The 9855-nt window shown below is 40.0% G+C and overlaps 1 long non-coding RNA gene across 1 annotated transcript in view; it reads left to right on the forward strand.

Moving 5' to 3' along the window:
• The window catches only part of LOC134929400 (uncharacterized), a 190232-nt gene extending 185676 nt beyond the window's left edge, over nucleotides 1–4556 (forward strand). Inside the window, exon 4 of the long non-coding RNA XR_010178540.1 lies at nucleotides 4484–4556. This is a non-coding gene — a long non-coding RNA (uncharacterized LOC134929400). The remainder of the gene's footprint in view (nucleotides 1–4483) is intronic.
• The last annotated feature ends 5299 nt before the right edge of the window (nucleotides 4557–9855 follow it).

Raw genomic sequence — 9855 nt, forward strand, 5'->3', positions numbered from 1 at the left:
GACGTGGCTACGTTCTCTCCCTGAAAAGCTACGTAATCTGCGCTCAGTGTGCTGCAAATATCTGTGCTCAGTGTGCTGCAAATATCTACGTTCTCTGCCTGAAAAGCTCCATATCTGTGCTCAGTGTGCTGAAAATATCTGTGCTCATTGTGCTGCATTTTGGTGAACAACAGTATATAGTTGTGTACAGTAGGCCATTGCTGTAGTATCTTGCAGCTCAGTGTCACTGCAAGTATCCATTCCATATCTGTTCTGCATTTTGTGAGCAGTATATATAGTATTACAGTGCAGCATTTTGGTGACCAACAGTATATAGTTGTACAGTACATTAGGCCATTGCTGTATTATCTTGCAGCTCTGTGTCACTGAAAGTATCCATTCCATACCTGTGCTGCATTTTTGTGAGCAGTATATATAGTATTACAGTGCAGCATTTTGGTGACCAACAGTATATAGTTGTACAGTACATTAGGCCATTGCTGTATCTTGCAGCTCTGTGTCACTGCAAGTATCCATTCCATATCTGTGCTGCATTATTGTGAGCAGTATATAGTAGGACAGTGCAGCATTTTGGTGACCAGCAGTATACATATATAGTACAGTACAGTAGGCCATTGCTGTATCTTGCAGCTCTGTGTCACTTCTAGTATCCTGATCAGTGCTCAATATCTGCTGCATTGTTGTCACCAGTATATGTATACTGTACTGTGCGACGTGTGTTATACACCTGGTGATTATACATCCTGTAATCTGTACTGAGCGATGTGTGAGATACACCGGGGAATTATACACCCTATATACTGTACTGTGTGATGTGTGAGATACACCTGGGGATTATACACCCTATATTATTATTATTATCCTTTATTTATATGGTGCCACAAGGGTTCTGCAGCGCCCAATTACAGAGTACATAAATAATCAAACAGGAAAACAGCAACTTACAGTTGATGACAGTATAGGATAAGTACAGGGTAAATACACATAGTTACGTCAGCAGATGACACTGTAATAAGTATCAGGTGGCAGAAGACTGCTGGATGTGGTACAGCTGAAGATTATTAAAGTAAGACAAAGGATAAGCACATGAGGGAAGAGGGCTCTGCTCGTGAGAGCATACAATCTAAAGGGGAGGGGTAGACAGACATGGGTGACACAGATGAGGTACATAGAGAACGTGGAACAGAGGGTTAGGATGAGATTTGGCTGGGTTTGGTGTAGAAGTGGACCCCCAGAAGGCACAAGTCAATACTTAACATTGCAACATTTTACTGGGCTATGCAGGAGAAAATTAAAAATAGGGGAAAATAAAAATAAAGAAAAAGAATCGATAACTTCTACCGCTTTCAAAAAGGTCAATGGAAGCTGAAATAATGGACAACTACCTCATGGAAGCCAGATACAGTATACCAAACAGTACTTAGCAGAGTAAGGAATGAGTGCTTCTGAAATACAGTAACATTTTGTCATAATATTTCAGAAACTGCATGGCTGGTCTCTTGCACTCTTTTGCTCTAATACACCACCTGCTTTAGGATTTATATTCAAAAACATTATGTCTCCATAATCCCAAAAAGTCAGTCTTCTTGGAAAGTGGTTTGTTCCTTTGTAAGGGAAAGAGAACAAATGTTCTCAAACAACGGTTTCTCAATTTCTTTTTCCTCTGGGAAGGGATTGTGGATTCGCAGGAATATCTGAGCATTTCTGTAATCAGAAAGCAGCGACTTTCTACAAATGTTTACGAATAATTCCAGTGATTTTGTCATTTTCTTCCAGTGATTTGGACTAATAATACCATTGATTAGAACGAATAATTCCAGTGATTTTGTCATTTTCTTCCAGTGATTTGGACCAATAATACCATTGATTAGAACTAATAATTCCAGTGATTTTGTCATTTTCTTCCAGTGATTTGGACCAATAATACCATTGATTACAATGAATAATTCCAGTGATTTTGTCATTTTCTTCCAGTAATTTGGACCAATAATACCATTGATTAGAATGAATAATTCCAGTGATTTTGTCATTTTCTTCCAGTGATTTGGACCAATAATACCATTGATTAGAACAAATAATTCCAATGATTTTGTCATTTTCTTCCAGTGATTTGGACCAATAATACCATTGATTAGAACGAATAATTCCTGTGATATTGAGGTATTTGTGTCGCTTAGCTTAGCCGTCCAGCGACCACAGTGCACCTCTTTTTCTCTTTTCTTTGCATCATGTGCTGTTTGGGGCCAATTTTTTTAAGTGCCATCCTGTCTGACACTGCAGTGCCACTCCTAGATGGGCCAGGTGTTTGTGCCGCCCTCTTGGGTCGCTTTGCTTAGTCATCCAGCGACCTCTGTGCAAATTTTAGGACTAAAAATAGTATTGTGAGGTGTGAGGTGTTCTTAATAGACTGGGGAAATGAGTGGAAATTGTGGTTATTGAGGTTAATAATACTATAGGATCAAAATGACCCCCAAATTCTATGATTTAAGCTGGTTTTGAGGGGTTTTTGAAAATAAAAAACACCCGAATCCAAAACACACCCGAATCCGACAAAAAATTTCCAGGGAGGTTTTGCCAAAACGCATCCGAATCCAAAACACGGCCGCGGAACCGAATCCAAAACCAAAACACAAAACCCGAAAAATTTCCGGTGCACATCTCTAATATATATATATATATATATATATATATATATATATATATATATACATATATATACATATATATAAATATGGCCCTGGTGCCTTCCGCAAAAATTCAACAACCGGCATATTGGAAGCGGCTTTTGTTGGACTTAATAGTATAAATAACGGTCACTGTACCCACCACATGAAGAGTACTAACGTTTTCAGAATTGTATTCCTTTATCAGAGGACTCTGTACATGTGGTGGGTATAGTGACCTTTATTTACACTATGAAGTCCGATGAGTGCCGCCTCCAGTATGCCGACTTTATATATATATATATATATATATATATATATAGTTTCCAAAATAAGGGAGCACTCATCAGTCTTCAAGCAGCAAAAGAGAGTAGTTTAATCAGACCAATAACATGTAGTTCACATCAACGTTTCGGTCATGGTTCTGACCTTTGTCAAGATACCAGTGAAGTGAAATTGTGCTACCTATATACCCCCAGTAGACCCTCCCCCCAATTAATCTCAGCAACTCCCCCAACACCCCATAACAAACAAATACAGCCATAATATAAAACATCAAGTACATACTAAAAATATGCAAGGATCACAGTTGTATATATCAGATCCACATATCCAGTGACTCACCCAGACACAATTTCACTTCACCGGTATTTTGACAAAGGTCAGAACCATGACCTGCATGTTGATGGTCTGATTAAATTACTCTTTTTTGCTGCTTGAAGACTGGTGAGTGCTCCCTTATTTTGGAAACTACGTTGGAGTGGGGACTTTTCTCCCTCATTGGATGTCACCCTAGCAATATATATGAAATACGTGAGTGTGGACCCCTTATCTCTCTGTCTCTCCCCCTCCCCCCCCCTCTCTCTCTCTCTCTCTCTCTCTATATATATATATATATATATATATATATATATATTAGAGATGAGCGGGATCGGTTTTACTCGAATTTACCCGAATCTCCTTATTGGCTCACAGACGTCACGTGTTTTGTTTAGCCAATAAATAAAAAATCCAGAAAAAAAGAACTTGCGATAATTCTGGCGTTAAGAACCGAGTAAATCCAAACCCGCTTATCTCTAAAATATATATTTTAGTTACCAGTTAAATTGAATCTTCCCATAGAGGTGAGGTGCAACGTTAGCCTTTTATTATATAGGAAATTGGTATTTTGTTGCTCTTCTAAAAATTAGGTTGTAGGAAAATGTTTTTGTACGTCTCACAAACCAACCCTGGCTTCCACTCTCATAATGTTTTCTCATCTTGTAAATACTCTTCCTCTTGACTTATTTGATAACTTCACAATCAGTTGTGTTATCTAGAATTCACAATAAAAATGATGTACCCTTAAAGACACACAAACACTACAAGTCAGCATCAGTCTGTCTAGTCTAGAACATGGTCAGTAAAATATCCCTCAAAGTGAACCAGGTCAGGCGTGTGTATCTGTGACAGCTGATTGAGCTTTCTCCTGTCTTTCACATCTGTCGGGAGCAGCGTTGCACAATGCTGGCCTTTACCTGCAGGAGGAAATTTTGCCCTCAGCAGGTAATGCTCTTTATAAATTTATGATTTGCCGTCCACTGTAACAGTTGGAGCAGCAGATGACTCAGCAGAACACACTACACCTCCACAAGGTTTGGCTCTAACCATCTGTCATTTAAATATATATTTAATGGTAACATTATCGTAGAGGAGTATAGGGCTGAAAGATAAGCCATGTACTGTAGTGCTTCTGCGTCCACCATCATGTTATTTTTATTACAGTTTACTGCTGCCTGATTTAGATATATAGTTACAATTACACCCATGATTTTATACAGGATTAGGCGATCTGTGACCTTACAGACATGGTGGAATGGAACTCCAAGACCCAGCATGCCTTGTCAGCCAAAGGTAAGGCACACTAGCATGATGTGCCACAAAGGAAGTTGCATAAGTATTTATTGATGCAAAAAGACTGCAGATTTATTGCACAGAAAATATTTCACATATTATTTACTGAATTTGTAATATATATATATACTACACAAATATACTAAATATATATATATATATATATATATAGTACACAAATATACTAAATATATATATATATATATATATATATATATATATCTGAACATGAGCCAACCTGTTTTTCTGTAAGCAGTGTTATCAGAGAGGTAGCGTTATAATGTGTATTAATGGAAGTGATACTCATCAGTGTAAATGCTTCTGTAGAGCTTAAATTAGCTCATAGAGTCCATTAGAAAGGTTGTAAACAAAGACATTGAAAAAGATTATGACAAATGCACAAAAGTTCAGGCAGCACAAATCCTTGCAACACAACGGGATGATATCATGTTACACAGTGTTATTTGCTGCATTCAAGAATACAAGGTGGAAAATGTATCCCAACTTCTAATAAGGAGAACCAATCAGCTTCTAGCTATCATTTATCTAGTATCTACTATATAAAAAATTAAAAATGAAAATCTGTCATTCTGTCCTTCTGTCTGTTTTTCTATACAAATCCACAGTTTACAAGCGAAGATCGTGAAATTTCACATACGAGCGTATTAAAACATGGCGGACGCAACTAAAACAATTTGAAATCCCTAGCATGCCTAGGGGGGCAGACAACAGCACAGAGTATATGAGGAGACAGCATAACTCCGGAATTGCTGGAGCCATGTACTCAAAAATTGGTACACATATGCCTTCCAATCTGCCAACAAACACTGTGGGAGGAAGACACCCCTAGCACCCTTAGGGGTGAGCCAGCAGCACTGAGTATTTCAGCAGACAGCATAACTCTGGAATGCCTGCAGCAATTTACAACAAACTTTGTACACATATGACTTACACTCTGGAAACAAACAATGTGGGGGTCAGACACCCCTAGCACCCCTAGGGGTGGGACAGCGGCACAGAGTATTTAAGGAGACAGCATAACTCCCGAATGGCTAGACCAATTTACAGCAAACTGGGTACACATATGACTTACACTCGGGAAACAAACAATGTGGGGGTCAGACACCCCTAGCACCCCTAGGGGTGGGACAGCAGCACAGAGTACGTCAGCAGACAGCATTACTGTAGAAGGCCTGCAGCAATTTAAACCAAACTTGGTACACATCTGACTTACAATCTGGGAACAAACTCGGTGGGGGTTATACACCCCTACCACCCCTACGGGTTGGACAGCAGCACAGAGAATTTCAGGAGACAGCATAACTTCAGAATGCCTAGACCAATTTACAACAAACTTGCTACACATATGACTTACAAGCTGGGAACAAACACTGTGGGGGTAAGACACCCCTAGGGTTGAGGCAGCAGCACAGAGTTTTTCAGCAGACAGCATAACTCTGGAATGCCTGGAGCAATTTACCCCAAACTTGCTACACATATTACTTACACTCTGGGAACAAACACTGTTGGGGTAACACACCACTAGCACCCCTAGGGGTGGGCCAGCAGCACAGAATATTTCAGGACATGCATGATATGTCAATGATGACTGGGCTGCATGTGACAGGGGCAGTAACATGATGTGAGGAGGGGAATGGAGACAGCAGGAAGCCACACACTGAGAGTTATATAGTGGAAGTAGCATGGTCCCCCAGCAGCACATTGGGTTTTCAGTTTATTGATGTGTATAACATTTTCCATGCTTTTTTATACTATGTTATTTATACTGTGTGTTTAATATTTAAATTAATTTTTTTAAACAAACATGCTTAAAACCCTGGGCAACGCCGGGTACTCCAGCTAGCATACTATAAAATGATAACTAGCAGCTTATTGGTTGCAGTTTCTCCACTTGTCCCCCTTAGGAAGTCCCCTTTTCCCCATATTCATGTCACAATATTATTAGGCTCTGTATTACAGTAACAGGGTGTAGGATATTAACAGTTAAATATATATGATTTACCAGAAACATTTATCAACCATTCCTATGAACGTTGCACATCCCAACAGCTGCTAATTTTATTAATTGCTAATTACATGAAAGTGCAGTGCAGTATAATCAGTTCATCATACTGTAAACCGCAAGAAACAAGCATGCATCGAAAAAAGTATTCAGCTCCCAACATATTTCTCACATTTTGTTCCAGCAGATTCTGAATTTGGAACAGATTGAAGTAGGATTTGTTGGCACTGATCTACAAGGTATTGAGTGTCATGTCAAATCAAAATAAATATCCCAAACCTTTCCACAAATTACTAAGAGTGAAAACAGAAATTATTACATTTAAATAGTATTCTTTCATATGCCCTTGTAATTGCAAGCTCAAACATGCAGATGCAACAAACATCAAACGTCACATGGTTTATTTATTGGCTCCACCTGTACAGTGAGCGTGGATCACCTGTTGTCAGTTCCTTTGTAAACATAAACACTGTTCTCTCTGTCAGGTTCTACAGTATGGCAGATTCTTTAAAAAAAAAAAAGTTTTAAAATAAATGGAAAGACGGCAGTTTCCGACTATTTTATGTTGGAAAGGGTTCCGACCTATTCAATGGTCCCCTAATTTTTCCGACAAGTCGGGAATTCCGACTTGTCAGAAAGCACATGGATCGGTGGAATAGCCGCCGATCCGCGTGCTTTTGGGGAAAACGCAGCCATATTCGACAGTTTTTGGCCCCGTTTCCGTCAATATCATTCCAACATTAAAAAATATCGGAATGACATTGTCGAGAGCGGCCACATCCTGTCGGATATGGCCGTTCATTGAATAGTGCTTTGTCGGATCCTTTCTGATAATGCTTGTCAGAAAGGATCTGACTTGAATCGAATACACCCAATGATCTCCCTGCATAGGAGCAACATCCCAGGATGAGATCACTGAGAGGGGAGAGAGGAAAATCACTCTACTGTGGCTCATTTAGATAAGCACTTTACATTGTATATTACGTGAGTGGTCCTTTTGGCGTTTTAATGACAGTAATAAGACCCTGATACTAATTACTGATGATGGTGATGACTGGTAGGAAGCCAAATGTACAGATAGATGGAGGGTGCAATGCAAGGTGTGCACAAATTTCCCATGCATGCAAAACCCATAAATACATACATTTGCCTACTTTTGAAAAAGCATAGTTCAGGTAGATTGTATAAGTATCACCTATAAGTATGGATGAGCACTGCTACATCTGAGAGGCGTGTCATGAAAATGACTTACATCCAAATGTATATGAGCCCCAAAGTTTGCTAGGTCTACTTGTTGAAGAAAAGACACTGATATTTTTCAGGATTTGTTTGTGTATTGTGTTTACAAGAGGTTCCATGTACTGTAAGTGGCCACAAGAAACCTTATTTAAAAAGCGTATAGCCATAGGGATTCATTGGCCCAAATGTATTAAGCCTTAAAAAGTGATAAAGTGGAAAAGGATAAAAGAATGATAAATGACCAGCCGATAAGCTTCCTAACTGCCATGTAACACAGGATGTGTTTGAAAAACGCCAGTTAGGAGCCGATTGACTGTTCATTTATCACTCTTTGGGGGACATTTACTAAGCAGTGATAAGAGCGGAGAAGTGAGCCAGTGGAGAAGTGGCCCATGGCACCCAATCAGCACTGAAGTAACATCTATAATTTGCATACTATAAAATGATACAGAGCTGCTGATTGGTTGATGGGGCAACTTCTCCACTGGCTCACTTCTCCGCTCTTATCACTGCTTAGTAAATGTCCCCCTTAATCACTTTTTAAGGCTTAATACATTTGGGCCATTGTACCTTATAACCAAAGCAGGGAAATTGCACTGATGAGCCCATTTGAATTTATGTATCTCTGATTTCTTTCCCCCCCCCCCCCCAAGGATGTAACAGCTACTTAATAGGGGTAAGGTGCAATCAGGGAGATTGATGGACTATTCAGGGAGTGAAGGAGATTACTACTATTTCATGGAGTCTCCTGCAGAATGAGGGAGGGTAGGCAACTATGACACACACTGTTCTTGCACACTTCCTTATCTTTGAAGCATTACAGCTCCAGTAGTAAAGCTGACATTAGTGGCCAGTAATGGCTGGACATTCAATTTATCTATCCATGCTATGGAATAAAGAGGGGGATTTATCAAAGCTTGGAGATTTAGGTGGAGATGTACTAAGCCTTGGAGAGTGATAAACTGGAGAGAGATTTAGGGGCAGATGTATAGTACTAAGCATTGGAGAGTGATAAAGATGCAGTAGTAACAGGGAATGACAAAGCTAACAGAACTCCAAAGTAAGACAGCCAGTTCTCACCCCACTGTCACAATTCATAGACCAAGATCACAGTTGTTTTTTCCAAAAGAATCTCTAAGTATTGGCCTTATATCCAAGACCTTCTGTGTGGAATACAGTGACATGTTCCTTTATACTGTATAATAAATGCAGCAGTTTTATTAAGTGTTACAAACAAAATAGAAGAGGACATCATATTGCAAATGTCTCATGTAATATGATTATTCCAGCAGCATATGCAGTCTAAGGTTTACCATCAAATTAGTAAAAATATGCAATACTTTAATCTAAAGTAAATGCAATTATAATATTGCAGTATTACTCAAGTCGGACATGACACATTTGATAATTTTAGGGGTTGAGGCCATTGCATGTGAGGTACGTCCATGATGCTTTGTGAATACCACGACCCTGTGTACTGCTGAAGTAGAGGACACCCCCCAACCCTCCCTCCTCCCGTGATGTTTTTGGATTTGCAGAAACAGTGCTATGCATGTGCAGATCTGGGGCTGCGATGTCACCCACAATGCCCAAAACACTGCTGCATGATTGATATGCTGCTGTCAAAAGGCAGCATTGCAGAAAGAGTGTGTGTGGGGGGGGGGGGGGGGAAGGGGTGTCGGACACATTTTCTGGGCGTGCTGAAGCCAGTACCTGTGTCCTTGGATGCACCTTCATTGGCTTCAGCAGCCAGCGTGAATTTCCCGGTCATCCTGAGTAACCTGAGGGTAACTCAGAGGACCGATGTGCACGCAGATAATCCGAGAATGCGTTCTTGTGCACAGCAACAGATCAGAGTAGCAATACCCCCTGCAGACCACACTGCGGATTGGGGGCTCCGGTGTCTGTATTATCCAGATTCCATGCGGTCTAGACATTCGCATGGAAATCTGCTGAATATGTACCTCCAAAAATGGCCGCCGCCTGAGAGGAGACAGATGCTAGAGATCCTAATGAATTTGTAGCGTCTGTCTAGGA

The sequence above is a fragment of the Pseudophryne corroboree genome, chromosome 5, assembly GCF_028390025.1.
Source record: "Pseudophryne corroboree isolate aPseCor3 chromosome 5, aPseCor3.hap2, whole genome shotgun sequence".
Taxonomy (NCBI): Eukaryota; Metazoa; Chordata; class Amphibia; order Anura; family Myobatrachidae; genus Pseudophryne; species Pseudophryne corroboree.